Raw genomic sequence first — 17,706 nt, forward strand, 5'->3', positions numbered from 1 at the left:
TCCCTCTGTGGCCTTCCGGCCTCGAGTTTTCTTCACATCGCTTCCTGGATGAAGAACCTACAAGGGTGAGGGGCCGGGGTTGGGGGTGATGGGGAAAAGGATCTAAAGGGGACTTAGGTAGGGGGTTCGGAGTGACAGACTTGCGGGAAGCTCTGCCAGGATTCCTATTTCTCTTCCTGCCACCTGAGGCCCATTTCCAGTCCTCTCATCCAAATGTCTCTCATTTCCAAGCTCCGAGACAGAGACAGCGAGATACACAGAGACAGAGACGCCAAGGCACCAGCATCCCTCTCCCCTTCTGTCCCGCCCCACCGCTCTGACGGACATTCGCCGCCAGCCAATAGAGATCCCTATGTCCCCCGGAAGGGCCAATGAGAGATAGAGGAGGGCGGAAGATTCCCCGCCCCCACTTCTAGGCTTGGTTGAGCTGTGCAGGTAGGTCCCGGGGCCGGGGGAGCAGCCGTTGGCACTGGTGCCCCGGGGGGTGGGGGCACGAGTCGGTAGGGGTGATGGTGGGGAAGGGGAGGCGGCCCCAACGGCGGGAGCCCGAGGGGCGGCCCGGCCGGGAGGCGGGGGGCCGACGGGCCCGGGGAGCGGGCGCCGCCGAGGGCCCTGGAAGCGACTGGGCTGGGGGAGCGGGGACGCGTGTGTGGGGCATAGGGACCCCCGCCCCGCGCCCACCCGCAGGCCTGGGCCTCGGGCTGTGGGCCGAGGGGTCGGGGGCCTGGTATTCGTGGGGCGGGCTGGGCCGGGCCCGGGGCCGGGGGCGCCGAGCACAGCCCGGGGCGCCAGGCCGAGCCGAGGTGGGACGGACCGACGCGGAGAGGAAGAGAAGCTGCATCCCGCGGGCCGCCCCCTTCCAGAAGCGAGCGGAGCAACGGCCGCCGGCGCCCTGCGAGCCCCCTCTCCCTTTCGCCCCCTCCCTAACAATGGGTTTGGGGCAGGAGTCGCCTCACTGCGGGGAGGGGGGTCGGTTTGGGACTGGGGTCCAGGGTGGGGGGAGGGGTGAGAACTCGGGCTCTCCCCTTTCTCTTCGCCCCTTCACTCTTGCGTTGGGAATTATGGAGGGGCTCTTAAATCGTCCCCGGACTTGGGTCAGAAGTCAAACTCCCCCCAACCCTCTCCCCACCAAAAAAAAAAAAATTCGACGAGCGTAAGGAAAGTGATGCCAAGTCTTCGACGCCAAAGTGACACACGCATAGCAAGAACAAATCCACTCCAGAGGTTTTTATTTTTAATTTTTCTTAAAAATGAGGGTACTGTAGGCTTTGAATTTTTTTTAATTTATTTTACAGAGGTGGGTGCTGTTATTTTTGTCCCTAATCGGGCAAGCCTCCATTTTAAGCGAAGCAGTAACTGGTTAAGCTGGAATTTTCATTCAGGCCTAGGAGGAGAGCACGAATCCTACAAGAGGTCATTTAATCCATCCTCGTACCTCCACACAAACTTGGCTCAAAATTAAGTTGTTTGGCCTGTTATTAAAGATTTCTAGGAAAGAAGGGTCTTTTATTTGTAGCACTTCAGTCAAGAATGGCTATTATTTTTCCACATAGAATGGGCTCTGCAACTTAAACTCAAGAAAATTTAGGACAATCAAAATGACCAGAGGGTTTAATTTATTAAAACTAAATGTGGCAAGGGCATTTTTTAGTGATCAGATAAAAAAAAAATCACTTTTTAATAGTGTTTATGAAGTAACCCTGGACAATCATTTTTCTATCCGGGAAATAATTCTAATAAGCAATTTTATATTATCTAAAATATGTGTTACACATTTAATCCAATTTTATGGAAAAATGTATTTCTTCCTACCTATGGAGAAACATACACCACACACATTTGTCCTTTTCCAAAGGGCACAGTTATTTTCTACATATTTTTAAGATGGTGAGCCAAATGGTACTTTGAATCTCTGTCCAGATAGTTTAAACTATCTTTTAAACTATCTTAAACTGCTTATTTTTGGATTATTTTTAGTCTAAATGAAAGTCCTCTCTTTTTCAGATATCTTCTTGAAACAAAAAATTTTCCTACCTGCTTATACTTGGTAGCTGGGGAATTACTAAGACTCCATTCTTGCTCCTTTCTGAGTATTACTGCCTGAACTACTCCTGACACTATGAATGCTACTTGGATGCCTCTTAAGGTAAGATGTGTTTTTTTTTCTTTTTAATTATAAATGTCTTGGGTTGTTTTTTTTTTTTTAAGAATTGAGGTTTTTTTTAGTTTTTGAATTTGCAGTTCTTCAACCGTCTTACCTGATATTCCTTTCCCTTGTGTTTGCCTCCTAGAACTGATTGGTTACTTACCTTTGTATTGCTCCTGTCCTTAATTATTGGTGTTAAAATATTAATGAAGTTTTCAAATTAACTTCCATGATAATGATGTGTTTATTTTTTAGCTTTAAATTATGACAACCCCACACAGTTGTAAAATTCTGTTCCAGTCTCAGTAGGATGGACTGGCAAATCAGACAGCCAGGTCCATTTTCAAACAGGTCTTTTAGTATTATCGTAGGTGCTAGGGTGTGTCCCACTCTTGCAAATCTGTAGCTGATTCATGTGTTACAGAAGATGTGTCACTTGCCATTTATTTACTCTGAAACTTGACTTAGTATGTTTAGAACATTCTAAGACCTGTTTGTTTATATGTATAGCTTTGTGGGAGAGTTTTCCTGCTATTTCCTAGTCCTTTGTATGCGAGTTTGTACTGTTTTTCTCAACAGGTAGCACTTTGTGCCATGTTTCATCTCATAAGATAAACCTCTTTGGGGTCAGTGTGAGAACATGATCTTTACATGAAAAAACTCTCAGTGATGTGGTAGTTCTCCTTTCTCTTGACTACTTCCAGTTTCTTGTACATAAATGGCCAGAAAACTCTCTCCATTAAGAAAGACTAAACAGAGGATAAAGCTTAAGATACATGGAGGGAGGAAAATGGAAGGAAGGATGGGGAAAGATAAGGAGTAACAGAAGCCCCCCACTAGCTTCACTGGATGGTACAGGTTGCTTCCTTCAGAGCTAAATACTAATGTCGTTAGATTATTGTCTGTTACCCTGCCCTGTGGAATTCCAAATTAATGCAGTGAATGAATACGTCAGATATTAATGCAGTCTGTGTAAACTAAATACTTGGATTGCGGGAAATCTTTAGGTAAATGTAGACTGAGTTCTCATCTTCATTTATGTTCCAGCTGCTACTTTTGGCTGAAGAGTGCTTATATTAGTGTAAAGGAAGTCAGAGGGACTTAGTTTTTCCAGCCATTCTCCCTGTAGAGTTGGTGGTGTTGCATGGGGAACCCAGCCGGAAGTCCTGAACCGTAGTAACTGGAGGGCCTTGTACAAGAATACTTCTCTTTGGTATTGAATGTTTAGTGCCAGGACCCGGTGGCCTCTGTTCTCTTTAGGAAGCAGACGAGGGGATATCAACAGGTACTAGTTCCCTGGGCTTCACTAGTAGCTCAGTGGTAAAGAATCCGCCTGCCAATGCAGGAGACTCCGGTTCCATCTCTGGGTAAAGAAGATCCCCTGGAGAAGGAAATGGCAACCCACTCCAGTATAAAAATATTGGGAAATTCCATGAACAGTGGAGCCTGGCGGACTACGTATAGTCCCTGAAGTCACAAAGAGTTGGACAGAACTTAGTGACTCGAGAACAACTAGAAACCCGAGGAAATGGGGATCAATATATTAGATTTTTATTTCATAGTCATTTTGGTTCTAAAAATGGATTAGATATACAGAGGCCTGCTTTTTTACATATGACATTTTACCTCTAAGTCTTGGAACCTGGGTAAGTTCTACAGTAATCCTTGAAGTTGCACCAAAGGTCTCTGGCATGATAGGAATAGAGAGTGAAGTCAGTACTCCAGACTGTTACCACCTGTTAACTACTTAAGAATGTAGTTATGTGACTGCCTTAATTTAATCCTTTGATCAGTTGAAGACCGCTTCTGAGTCTGAACAAATTTTTTATTTATTAACATTTTCCTTCTCCTTTTATGACTTTAAAAAAAAACCTTAAAAACTGTGGTGTTTGAGCTGAGCAGGGGGAAAAAGGCACTTTCTTGGGGGGGCGTTAGCACAGGATATCATTGAATTTGCAGGACGGAAAATAAAAATGGGATAGAGAAGTTTATTCTTTTTTTCAGTTTGAAAGCTTTAAAATGTTTCTGAGATGTGTTTTCAGATTGCAGTTACTTATTTTTAAGTAAAAAGTGGGTTAATTAAAATGTATATATACTTTGGAGCCAAAATATTAATTTTCTATAGTTCTGACACTTTGATTATTTTATTTCAAAATGAACTCTAGTTCTGTAGGTATTACTCAAACGTTAGACCCCAGTGTGTATTTATTTATGTTCCCAGGCTGGTAGAAAATAGTGCTAATATTTACCCTTTTTAAGAACCAAAACATCAAAGGAAACATAAATAACATAAAGGAAATATAACTCCCCAAAAAACTCAATTGAAGGCACTCTTGTTAATTAGTTCCCATGGAAATTATTTATCCCGTTCTCTTTCTATCAGGGGTCTGCAGCTGTTTCAGTGCTAGCCATGACTAAGCAGTAGCAGTGATATTTGATGTTTTCAGGTCCAGTTGTCAGGGTTAGGGCATGGGTGAAATGGAAGAGCAGGGAGGAGGAGGATTGGGCAAGTTGGAGAAAAGTGAAGATGAGATGGAGCGAAGAGACACAAGGCCTTTGGTGTGTCATGGGTCCACCATCCGTCATTTCATGTACCTCTCAGGGGCTGCTGGTAGCTTTGTGTGCTGGTGCTTTGTGTACTAGACCCAACTGTAATGAACGCAAGTAAAAAATATTCTTGACAGACAAAAGGATGCAATTAAAATGATTCAAAAGGCTATGTAAAGATCTACAAGATGCAGAGCAGTGTGTATGATATGTTTTGTGTGTTTTTTTTTTTTTTTTTGGAAAAGAGAAAATTTTTATTGGCTTGTTGTATATGCATAAAAAAATCACTTTAGAAGAGTAAACAAGAAAATGGTGACATTGGTTACCTGTTATGTCTAGGAACTGGGCAGGCAGAGGACAGAGTGGGAAGGAGACTTCTCACTATTATATTTTTTCACACTTTCTGATGTTTGTATCAAAATTCAAAAATTAAATACATATTAAAAAAGAAACAACTTAAAAAGCAGTATCTCAGTCCTTACATCTTTTCTTCTCCTGTGTCTAGAAGTTAGAGAAAAGTCAAGGGATCACAGATAAGAGAGCAAACAGCCCTTTAACAGTTGAAGGGATGTGTAGGCAAGGGATACTGTAATCTAGGGCCCATTTTTTCCTGGGATCTTGAAGGATTTTGAATTTATAGATTTAGATTTCTGGTATTGATTTGCAAGGTCAGATATTAAAAATTTTCACTTGCACTTAAAATGTTAGTAAAAAAGGATTTTTTGTTTATTTCCTCAAGTTGGCAGTTAGATTCACTGTCACATTCTTGGTTGTGAGATGTGGGGCAATTTTAAGAAAATCTCTTGGAGATTCAGGGTTCTCCTTTGTATTGGAAACAAAAATGAACATGTACTTCAGACGATTGCTGTGTATATTAGATCTGTAAAGTACATAGTGTTTGGCTTAGTGACTATCACTGTTATTAAAATAATTACTATAAATCATAGTTCCTTATAGCTAGTGGTCATACTGGGGGCTCTGTCTGCTGTTGGGCAAGTTTTTTATCCTCTTAGAGACTTGGTGTCTTCCTCTGTGAAAAGGGTATAATTATAGTATCTAGATCCTGGGGTGGATTTTGTAATGACTAAATGAGTTTATTGATGCGAAGTGCTTAGAATAATACTTGGTATGTGCTCAATAAACATGAGCTACTAATTTTCTTCATGACATCTGTTTGCTAGGGCTGCCATAAGTAGCTTAAACAACAGACATGCATTGTCTGTCAGTTCTGCAGGCTAGAAGTCTGAGGACAGGGACATTCTCCACCTGAGGGCCCTTGGGCAGGATGTCTTCCAGGCCTCTCCTCTAGCATCTGGTAGATCTTTGGCTTTTAGCCACATAACTCCAGTCTTTGCACAAAGGTCTCTCTGTGTATGTATCTCTTTTGTTAAAAAATTCTCCTTTTTTAAAAGGACAGCAGTCATATTGGATTAGGGCACATTCTAATCACCTCATTTTAACCCATGGTTATCTCTGTAAAGACTCTTTCTCCAACTATGGTCACATTCTGAGGTACACAGGGTTAGGAGTCCAAAATATCTTCTTGAGGGTTGGGGAACACCTTTCAACTCATAACAGCATCCTTTATCCTTGACAGCCCCATAGACTAATGTTACTCATCAAGGGTAGCAGACCGCCAACACTTATACATAGGAAATGAAAATTTGGGTGCAAATTGGTCACATGATTTAAAGAAGTGGATTATTTCTTTCGGTGTCTCATGTATTTGTCCTTTTATTTTTATTGAAGTATAGTTGATTTACAAGGTTGTGTTAGTTTCTGGTGTACAGCAAAGTGATGCATAACTGAATCAGTTTCAGATTTTTTTCCATTAATATTTATTGCAAGGTATTGGATATATAGTTCCCTGTGCTATAGAGTAGGACCTTGTTTATCTTATTTGTCTTTCTTTTTTTTTTCCCTTCCCCATCTTACTTGTCTTTAATGTCTAGGTTTTTGTTGTTGAGACTTTAGATTTATATAAAATTGACACTTTAGAAGGTGGTAATATTCTTTTTGTTGAGCTATCAGTAAAGTTCTGATTTGAAAGTTTAAGGTCAAGATTCCAGTCTGCTCTCCATGTCTCGTCCTTTGTGGAAATTGATGAAACCTTGGGATTTCCTTACTACCTAAGAATTAGGCCCAAATACCTGTCTCAAATTAGCACCTCCTTGTCTGTGTGAATAGAGATGTTTTATCTTCAATCAGATGCCATATTTGAAGAAACAGGCATGGTTATCCTCCAACATTTGACTTCTTCTGGGGGTGGACAGTATGGGTCATTCCAGAGAGAGCAAGACCTTGAGGAAGTTCCTCTTGTGAACCAGCTGATACGGCCCACCCTCTGCTTCCATTCCCCTCCAGTTTGTCTTGAGGGTAAAGTTCAAGCTTTCTGACACAGCGTGTAGACACATGATGGTCTGGCTACTGTTTTGTTTCAAAATCTTTCTCTGCAGACCAGTTACACCCTTTTGTTTGATGGTTTCCTCTCATGAAACTCATATTAATACTGTGAAAGTTTTGAAAAATTTTCTAATAGATATTACATGTTTTTCTGCCTCCTTAAAACACCTGTACAAAATTTTATCTTAAATAATATTTCAGAATTACAGAAGAGTCTCCCTATGTACATCCTAACTGTACTGTGCTGAGATGTAATGTGTCTTTGCAGGTCGTAAGGTAAACTGTATTCATGGAGTAGTGTGTGCATATATTTCATACTCTTGGCCAGTCTTCATACTCTTTTGTCTGTGAGTAATCTACTTTCTTGATCGCCTACCTTAATATCTGGCCATTACTGGCCTTGCTCCAGCCTCCAGCAGCTCTCCCCTCTTATTTTAATGCCTTCTTTCTCTGGGAGGTTAGGATATCAGCAAACTGAACTTGTATAAATTATTTGCCAAGGAAGGTGAGTAGACCTTTGATGATGGCTAGAGTGAGCCATCTTGTTCCAGTACTTATCCAGCCAAGTATTCTATGGATAAAATACGTGAAAAATGATGGCTTTTTGACCATCTAATGCAAATTGTGTGGTTTTGCTTGTGTGCATTTTATAGAGAGGAAGAGTCCATTACTTTCCTCAGCTTTTTACAGTGATCTGGGACTGCTTTTGATAAATACGTGCTATGAAATTGCTCTCTTAATTGTCATTGGAGGCTCGTTCCCAAATTCCTTCTCCTGTCTACCTGTCCTGAAAGGAAGTGTTGGGTAATTGTTTGGACTGGGGGAGGAAGGGCCGCTTGACTAGGCCAGAGAGAGTGCTGACCATGCTGAGGCAGAGCTGGGGGAAAGAAGTCAAGTTGTGAGCAGGAGAGCAGCTCTGGGCATTGAGGACAAAGGGGGTAGCCATAGTAAGTTCTGGAAGCTCAGAGAATATACTTACATACTTGAAGAAATAGAAAAATGCTATCTTTTTAAAGAATTTTATATTTGTTCTGAACAGTCTAGTGATTTTAGTTTTTGCTAGATTTTTTTCTTGCTTAGAAATCATCCTGTGACCTGTTTGCCACCTAGATCATAGTTTAATGAGACAGCTGGATAAGAGTGAAAACAGGAGTAAAAGAATAAAAGAATATAATGCTACAATTCTAAAAGCATCTTACTGTGGAGTGTTCTTCAGAAGTTAAGCAGCTCCCTTGCTTACAGAGAAAACCCCTTTCCACAGAGCCTGTGGGGAAGAGACCCTTCTTGGGCCCACCCTATCCCTGTCTTTGTTTCTTCTCATACTAGGCCACCTCTCTGGTCTCTTGCGCTATTTTCTTGCTCGTCACAGATACCTCTGTCTGTCATTTGTCCCTGTTCCCATCCTGTTTTTACCCTCCCAGGCCCTGTTGGCTCTTGTCCATCAGCTTCTAAACACACTCCAAGTCTCTCACTTTTTACAAACACAGAACTCCGAAACTGCAGCGGCTGGTCCCTTTGCCAGAGAAGTATTTGTCTCGCTTCTCCCTGTGTGTTCCGCTGTACCTGCCCTTATGGAGGCATCCCTTTCTCTCCTTATTTTCTGAGGCCTCCTTGTGGTTTTTGATGCCATGGACCATTGTTCTCCCTGGTCGTGGTAGTGGTGGTCGCTCCTGCTTCTTGTCGTTTCTGAAAGGCATTATAGAGCCGTGATACAGAACGTGGTCTCTGGGGGACTTCCCTGGTCGTCCAGTGGCTAAAGCTCCATGCTCCCAATGCAGGGGGCCGGGGTTCGATCCCTGGTCAGGGAAGTAGATCCCACATGCTGCAACTAAGACCCAACACAGTCAAATAAATAAAAACAAATACTATAAAAAAAAAAAAAGAACATGGTCTCTGGAGTGAGTCCTTTAGATTCAGATTTCAGCTCTGCCATACTTTGTGCCTCTCTCTGTGCCTCAGTTACCTCATCTGAAAAATGGGAAAATAATAAAAGTGATGGCACTTAGCCTTCCAGGACTGTCATGAAGAGGAAATGAATTAATACAGGAAAAGCACGTAGGTGAGTGCCTGACACACAGTGAAGTGCTTATGGTCTGAGTGCTGGCTTTTCCTGTCATCGCTGTTGCCTCTGGCTGTTCGTTCTCAGTTTTCTGTGCAGACATTTGTCTCTTTCAGTCAGGGTTTGCCTTGTCTTGGCCTTCTCTCCTCATAGCCTATGTAGTTCCTGAGGGAAGCTTAGGTAAGTTTATGTCTCACACTGTATGAGTCTCACATCCATATACCTGTGATTTGCAAGTGGTTTTTCCCCAGAGCTAAATGGTCTCCTTATAGGACCGTATGTCTCCTCACCATCACTTACTTGGCTTTTGAGGTGGAGTTCAAACCAAGCACCCAGGCCCTTGGCCCAGGTCGTCTCCTCTTCTCCTTCCTGAGCTCTGCACTCAATAGCACTGAACTGCTTGCAATTCCTTCTGTACACTTTGTTGTGCTTTTGCCTCTAAATCTTCACACAGACAGCTGCCACTGTTTAAAATGACCACCCTTGAAAGTGCTACCCTGTTCTAGAAACATACTCTTCCTGATTCTCTAATAGCAGGGAGGTGTAGTAACAGCAGTAACTGACATAGGCGGTACCCAGGCTTTGCCTTCTCCAGACAGCTAGTTTCCCGGTTCTCTGAGGAGCAGCGGCTGTCTGCATCATCATGATGATGATGATGTCTGTCATCATCACTGCTGGCAAAGTGATGGCACTTAGTAAATGTGCGTTGACTGAATGAACGGTCTGAGCACTGCACTGCCCAACCTGTGAATTGCATCTTGGAGGTTAGCAATGGAGAAGTTGAGTTCGCTACATCCATTCGGGAATCCTGGCCTTACCCTTTGGAACTGTAGGACCCAGTCTGTTTAGTGTGAGCAGCTTTGTAGCTTTGGACTAAGGATTGCAAAGAGGGTTTTTTTTTTTTTTTAATCCTTCATTAAATGATGAAGGGCACGTAGATTTTTTTTCTTATGTTTGCCTTTAAAAAAGAGAAGATAACCAGTGTGCTGACAGCCCAGTGTCATCTGGCAACTAGAATGTTTTACATTATTAGAATAAAGTTATGGGGACTTCTTTGGCAGTCCAGGGGTTAGGACTTGATGCTTTCACTGCTGTGGCCCCAGGTTCAGTCCCTGGTCAGGGAATGAAGATCCCTTAAGTGCCCACACAGTGCGGCCATTAAAAAGAAAATAAAGTATACGGAAATGAGTTTTAGGCTTATAATGTTCCATCCAGTAAGTAACTTGGCAGTGACCTGATTATAATTTAAACATTTTTGGTGACATTAATTATTAAATATAAGTGATAAGGTGTTCCCTTTCTCCTTTTCCATCACATCTCTGTTAAGTATGGGTTTAGACACATAATGTTTTATCTTTTATTACCGTGTATAAATTGTGTTTGTAGCAACAACCTAGGAAATGGCAAACTTTTAATGAACAGAGGAACCTGATGGGCTACAGTCCATGTGGTCGAAGAAGAGTTGGACATGACTTAGCGACTGAGCACATACACACAGGTATTTAAATCTAGGTCCGGATCATGGTATGCTGTAATCCATGGGGTCGCAGAGTTGAACATGACTGGGCGACTGAATGACAATAACCGGATCATGGTAGTAATTTTTTGGCCAGGAGAGGGAGCTGAAGTCACTGATATGTGACTCCATCTAAGCTGGTTTTCAGTTTCATCAAGGCCCAAAGAAAGTAAAAAAGCCTTTCTGACAGAGATCATGATTAGAGTTCACAAAGAAGAAATACAAATGGCCAAGAAGCATATAAGAAACATTTTTATTCTGATGCATAATCAAGGGAATTCAGATTAAAATGATATACTACTTTTTTTTAATCTATCAAATAGTAAGGTGGTGGTGTCTAAAACTGCTAATGGAAGTGTATTGGGCCCAAGTTTTCTGGGAGGTATTTTGCCACTGCATATCAAAAAACCTTAAACTGTCCTTTAATTCAGTAATTCTAGGAATTTATCTTAAGGGGGAAAAATAGAGATAGAAAAATTTGTGAACAAAGATACTGATTGTAGCATTATTTATACAAGTAAGAATTGGGAATAAACTTGAATGAGCAGTGAGATTAATGGGTAAATTATGGCATATTTAAGGGTGAGTTGTTATTACAGCCATTAAACAATATTTTAAAAGAACTTTCAGTATCTTAGAATGTTGTACATGTTCGGTATGTGCTCAGTTGTGCAGTCGCAACCCCCATGGACTGTAGCCTGCCAGACTCCTCTGTCCATGGGGTTTTCCAAGCAAGAGTGTTGAGTATATGATAAATGAAAAATTCAGGATATAGAGATATATAAGGTGGATTCTAAATATATAAAAGATAAAGAATGTATATGTATATTTTACACACATGGAACCATGCAGAATTAGGGGTGCTGACCTCCGTGCAATAGAAAATACACATATAATTTTAGAGTAGCTCCTCTGTATCTGCAGCTCTGCATCCAGGGATTCAACTGAGTGTAGTAAGTATTGATTGGGGAAAATCCGGGTATAAGTGGACCAGTTCAAACCTGTATTGTTCAAGGGTCAGCTGTACACACGTAGGTAAAAGAATAAAAGAACTGTACCAGCAAGCCTTACTGAGTCTCTTAGGGACTGTCAGCCAATTGTCATGTCTTAGTTGGCACCAGGGGATGTTTTGAGGTGAGGCAGTTATCTTAGAAGATGTTAACCTCATTGGGTGATGGGTGTATGGAGTTCGTTAAACTATTTTTGTGTACATTTGGAACATCATAATGAAATGTTTAAAATAAAATGAAAATGTTAACCCCAGAAATTTAAGGCCTCAGATGTCATTTCTATCTGGTAGGACCTCAGAAGGGACTTAATGTACATGAGCTTACATACTTCTTGAGTATTCTTACCCTAAATACCACTTGGTGATAAAGCATTCCATAATTTTCTTTTCATCTTTTGTGGAAAAAAAAGATTCACCTTTTCAAGTTTAAAAGTCTAATATATGGTACCAAGATTTGGTGAATAAATTAGTATTTAATATTGGTACACTTTCTGATTTTGATCATAGTGCCCCTTGGCTTTCATTTCATGTTTTTTAGCTGAAGATGATTGATTTTAAAATGTAATCTGCAGTGAAATCTCCTTCAGTCTCTTAGTCATTCCATTTACGTACACTTCTCTGGATCTTTGTCAGCATTGCTTTGTTTTTCTAGATTTATGGTAACCAATCAGAATTGCATTTCAGATATAGCTTAATTATGATTTATTAGGAGGATAGGAAAATATGTTCTATTCACAGTCTTTTCCTTGTTGCCAATAGAATTTGCATCCCACCCCTCTGTGTGCAAAAATCCCATTGTCTTTAGGCAACATTCTGTAATTATCCAAAGATTTTTTTTGACTGGAAGTCATGCATCCTTTAGGTACAACTTAGATTTTTTTTCCTGTAAATGCTTTACTTTTCACTTTTTCATGCTGCACTGTTAATACCTGCCATTTTCCTGCCTGTAGTATTTTAGCTGCTTATATCTCAGAGGTAATTCAGAGTAAGAATCACCCCCTTCAGTTAGTTCTGGTCTGGAGCTTAGAAAGCTTGTCATTATGTTAGCTGAAATGTGTCCCTCTGCAGTTTCCACTCTGGGCCTAATTTTGTCTACACAGGAACTGCCTGGAGTACCTCTAGTTTCTCTTCTGCTGGAAAGCCCTGCAGATAGATATTTAGACAGCTTTCATGCTTGCAGAGTATTCTCTCAACTAAAAATAAATCTTTGTTTTTGCAAATGTTTCTCATTTGATAACACAAATCCTTTCCACCTCTCAGTTTCCTTGTTTTTCCATTCATTGTAGTATTTCACTATCAAGAAGCTCATCACTCCATCTGCAAAATGGGAAATTCTCTGTGTATCTTTCATATAATTTATGAAAATGTTAAATATAGCCTTTTGAAAACATTACCTAAGATCAGTGCTTGTACTTCATATGGGGAAGGACCTCAGCATCGATCCACCCATAATTTCTGTCTCACCCAGTCTAGACGTGCCTCCTTAGTGCAGTAGGTGGTGTGCAGTCTCATAAATCATGCCCTTTCCATGGTAAATACTCTCAACTGTGCGGTCACTCGGGCTTTTTAAAAACAGCTTTTTATTTAGAATCTTAGCAAGACTTGTAAAAGCCTACATAAGTTATATTCAATACTTTCTCCTCAGAGAATTTGGATTGACTGGTGTGTTGTGATTTCATCTTTCAGAAGCCATGTTTGTCTTTTCCTCAGAAGGTTATTTATGCTGATACGTCTTCTGATCTCATCCTCTAGTAGAGATTTGCCAGTTTGACCGAATTGAAGCTTACAGCAAGAGCCCTTCTCTTGAGTAGATGGGAGTTATATCTATCTTTGTCTGTGTATCTATACATACTTTATTTATTTGGCTTTTCTAACTGTGGAACTCGGGCCCAGTTGTCGTGGTGTGCAGGCTTAGTTGCTCCATAGCGTGTGGGATCTTAGTTCCCCAACCAGGGATTGAACCCACATCCCCTGCATTGCAAGGTGAATTCTTTTCTTCTTTTTTTTTTAATGTTTTTATTTTCGGTTGTGCTGGTTTTTTGTTGTGCATGTGGGCTTTCTCTAGTCGTGGCAGGTAGGGGCTACTCTTTGTTGCAGCTTCTCATTGCGGTGGCTTCTCTTGTTGCAGAACACAGGCTCTAGAGTGCTTGGGCTTCAGTAGTTGCAGTACTCAGGCTCCATAGTTGTGGTGTATGGGCTTAGTTGCTCCCAGGCATGTGGAATCTCCCTGGATCAGGGATCAGATCCATGTCCCCTGCATGGGCAAGCGGATTCTAATTCACTGTACCATTAGGGAAGTCCTGCAAGGCAGATTCTTATTAGACCTCCAGGGAAGTCCCCAGAGAATACTTCTAAAATGCAGAGAATACTTTGGGGTTCCATGACTACCTAGCATCTGATATATTAGCTTGGAAGCATCTTGTTTGTTTAATGATGAATTTGATTCATTCTCAGTGATTTTTGGACTTTAAAGAGTGATTTAGAAATAGATTTCTTCCTCATATCTTCTTCAGTAGGTATTGAAACTAATTACAGTTAGGTCTGTCAGCTGTCTTGCTGTTGTCACTGTTTATACCCTGTTTATCAAGTGCTCTGTCAGTCTTTATTCAGCATCTGGCTTTTTATATGTTTAAACCACCTCTCTGTGGCTTTGCATTTTCTTGCAAGATTTTTAATTGTTTTGCCTACATAGGCCTTAGTGCTCCTGATCAGCTATAGTTTATGATATTTTGTTGCTTTTTCTCATTTTTTGTTGTTTATTTTGAGCAAAGTTGTTATTCTTCTCTCTCCCCACCTCCCTTCCTTCTCCGCGCCATGCTACTTAAGGATTTAAACATTTTGGTTGAGCATCTGACTTCTTTGCTTTCTTACAGTCAAGTATTTTTACAGTCCATCTCTATGCTTTGTGTTAAACATTTGCTTTATGCATTTATTTATTTTTGGCTGCACTTGGTCTTTGTTGCTGTGCATGGGTTTTCTCTAGTTGCGGAGAGCACAGGCTACTCTGGTTGCGGTGCTTAGTCTTCTCGCTGCTGTGGCTTCTTTTGTTGGGGAGCACAGGCTCCAGCGTGCACAGGCTTCAGTAGTTGTGGCATGTGGCCTCAGTGGTCATGCTCCAGGCTCTAGAGCACAGGCTTAATAGTTGTGGCACACAGGCTTAGTTGCTCCACAGCATGTGGGATCTTCCTGGATCAGGGATCACACCTATGTCTCCTGCATTGGCAGGCGGATTCTTAACCACTGAGCCACCAGAGAAGCCCCTCTCTCGTTTTCTCTTTTTTTTTTTTTTATTATTATTTTTTTTTTCTCGTTTTCTATATGAGGCAACTGAGAGCAGTGAAGTCATTTATCCAAAGTTACATAGCTACATGGTGTTAGAACTAGAAGTTGAATCCCAGTCTAGCATTAATTATACAAATCTGTTGATTTCGAGGGGATAGACTCCTCTAATCACATCTGTAATCTATTAGACCATATACAAACAAAAAAATTGATTTATAAGGGCAAAAATGATCAATCTGGCTTGGAATGCGTAGCCTGATCAACATCTTTTTTCCTGTTCAGCACGTTCTTGTCCTCTCAGATCTTGTATTTGTGGACCAGGGTGTTTTACTTTATACTCTGGGTAGAATTGGGGATGACAATGCCAAGATTTTTCTCTTTGAACTACCCTTTTACAGAAGCCTTGCCAACCATCTGTTATAATATTCTTTGAGCAGAGTATAATACTGCTACTTTTGTTTAAGCTTTTGAAATAATAGCACATTCCAATCCTATCTCACTGAAGATAACCCTTCCAGGAATAGGATTTTGTATTCTTTAAACTCTTCATTGACGTACTGATGTCCTAGTTTATATCATTCCTATAGATGACTGATTTTTATCTATGACCTGTTGTATCTTCCTCATTTCATTCTTACTTAGAATATTTTAGAATAACTTGAATTTGATGAGAACCTAACTTTTGCTTATATATACTGTTGGCAATAAGGTTGCAGATCTAACATGAAGGCATATTAGTCCTCTGAGGTAGTCTCTCAAGGGGAAATAAATGGCAAAATTATGGCTTGTCTTCTCCTGATGTTTTTATAAGTAGTTTAACACACACACAAACTATATATATATATAGTTTTGCACATCATAATTGTTTAGAAATTGTTATTTTGGCTTCATCCTTTTTTTTTTAAACAGCTTTACTGAATATTCATTTCACATATCATAAAATGTACCTGTTTAAAAATACATAATTTTTTTAGTGTGTTCACAGAGTTGTGCATCCATCACCACAAACTAATTTTAGAACACCCCTAAAAGAAACGCTGTATCTTTTAGTAGTCGGTCTCTGTTTCCTTTTGTCCCTTAGCCCATGGAAGCCACTAATCTGCTTTCTGTCTCTATGATTTGCCTATGCTGGACATATCATACAAATGGAATCAAACAGTATGGGCTCTTTTGTGACTAGCTTCTTTCACTTAGCAGGTTTTCAAGGTTCGTATTATATGGATATATATTCCATTATATGGATATACCCCATTTTGCTTATCCAATGATTAGGTGATAGATGTTTCAATTGTTTACATCTTAAAAATAGGCTATTATTAATAATGCTGCTGTAGCCATTCTTGTACAGGTTTTAAATTTTTTATTTATTTCTTTTTGGCTGTGACGGGTCTTTGTTGCTGCTCTCTAGTTGCAGCGAGCAGGGGCTGTTCTCCAGTGGTAGTCCGCGGGCTTCTCTTTTTGCGGAGCACTGGCCCTAGGGCTTGAGGGCTTCAGTAGTTTCGGCTTGTGGGCTCTAAGAGTGTGCAGCCTTCAGCAGTTGTGGCGAGCGGGCTCAACAGTTGTAGCACACAGATCCTGATTGCCCTGTGGCGTGTGGAGCAACCAGCTTAGTTGCTCCACAGCATGTCGGATCTTCCTAGACCAGGGATTGAACCCGCACCTCCTGCACTGGCAAGTGGATTCTTAACCACTGGACCACCAGGGAGGTCCTCTTGTACAAGTTTTTGTTTAGACACTTTTCAGTTCTCTTGGAAATATACCTAGGAGTAGAATTGCTAGGTTATATTGTAACTTTAACTATTTGAGGAGCCAAACTATTTTCCAAAGCAGCTATACCGTTTTACATTTCCACCAGCAGTGTGTGACGGTTCTAGTTTCTCCAGATTTTTCTCAATACTTGTAACTGTCTGTCATTTTGATTATAGTGGGTGTGAAGTGGTATCTCATCATGGTTTTGATAGCAAATGATGATAAGGTCTTCTCATCTGCTTATTAGCCATTTGTGTATCTTTGGAGAAATATCTGTTATAGTCTTTGCCATTTTTAAACTGGATTGTCTTTTATTCTTGAATTCTAGGAGTTCTTTATATATTCTGGATACAAGTTCCTTGTCACATACGAATTTCAAATATTTTCTTTCATTTCATGGGTTGTTTTCACTTTCTTGATGGGATCCTTTAATGCACAGAATTTTACAATTTTGAGGAAATTCAATCCATCTATTTTTTTTCTTGTCATTTGTGCTTTTGGTGCCATGTCTAAAAATCATTGTGTAACTCAAGATAATGAAAATTCACTTTTTTTTTCCTCCTAGAAATTTTATGGTTTTAACTCTTACATTTAGGTCTGTGATTCATTTTGAGTTAATTCTTGTATAGTGTGTGAAATAAGGATCCAACTTCTGCATGTGAATATCCAGTTGCCCCAGGACCTTTTGTTAAGACTATCCAACCTCAACTTCTACCTCCCCTGCCTCCACTGAATGTTTTGTCACCCATGTCAAAAATCAGTTGACTATAAGTATGAGGGTTTATTTCTGGTTTATATTCCATTAATTTATATGTCTGTTCTTAAACCAGTACCACACTGTTTTGATTTCTATAGCTTTGAATTAGGTTTTGAAATCAGGAGGTATGAGTCCTTCAACTTTATTCTTCCTTTTCAAAATTGTTTTAGATATTCTGTAATTGAATTAAATTTGTAGATCAATTTAGGGAGTATTGTCATCTTAACAAGGCACATCT

At 40.5% G+C, this 17,706-nt stretch overlaps 1 protein-coding gene across 4 annotated transcripts in view; it reads left to right on the forward strand.

The window, feature by feature from the left end:
* Positions 1 to 349: 349 nt before the first annotated feature.
* KANSL1 (KAT8 regulatory NSL complex subunit 1) overlaps positions 350 to 17,706 on the forward strand; it is a 171,090-nt gene continuing 153,733 nt past the window's right edge. Inside the window, exons 1-2 of one of the 4 annotated variants that reach the window (XM_020882785.2) lie at positions 350 to 435; positions 2,005 to 2,146. The gene's annotated coding sequence lies outside the window, so the exon portion shown is untranslated. Of the gene's footprint in view, positions 436 to 807; positions 1,225 to 2,004; positions 2,147 to 17,706 lie in introns of those variants that run through there. The other 3 variants (XM_020882913.2, XM_020882993.2, XM_020882714.2) reach the window with 3 other exon arrangements.

This window comes from Odocoileus virginianus, chromosome 17, assembly GCF_023699985.2.
Source record: "Odocoileus virginianus isolate 20LAN1187 ecotype Illinois chromosome 17, Ovbor_1.2, whole genome shotgun sequence".
Taxonomy (NCBI): domain Eukaryota; kingdom Metazoa; phylum Chordata; class Mammalia; order Artiodactyla; family Cervidae; genus Odocoileus; species Odocoileus virginianus.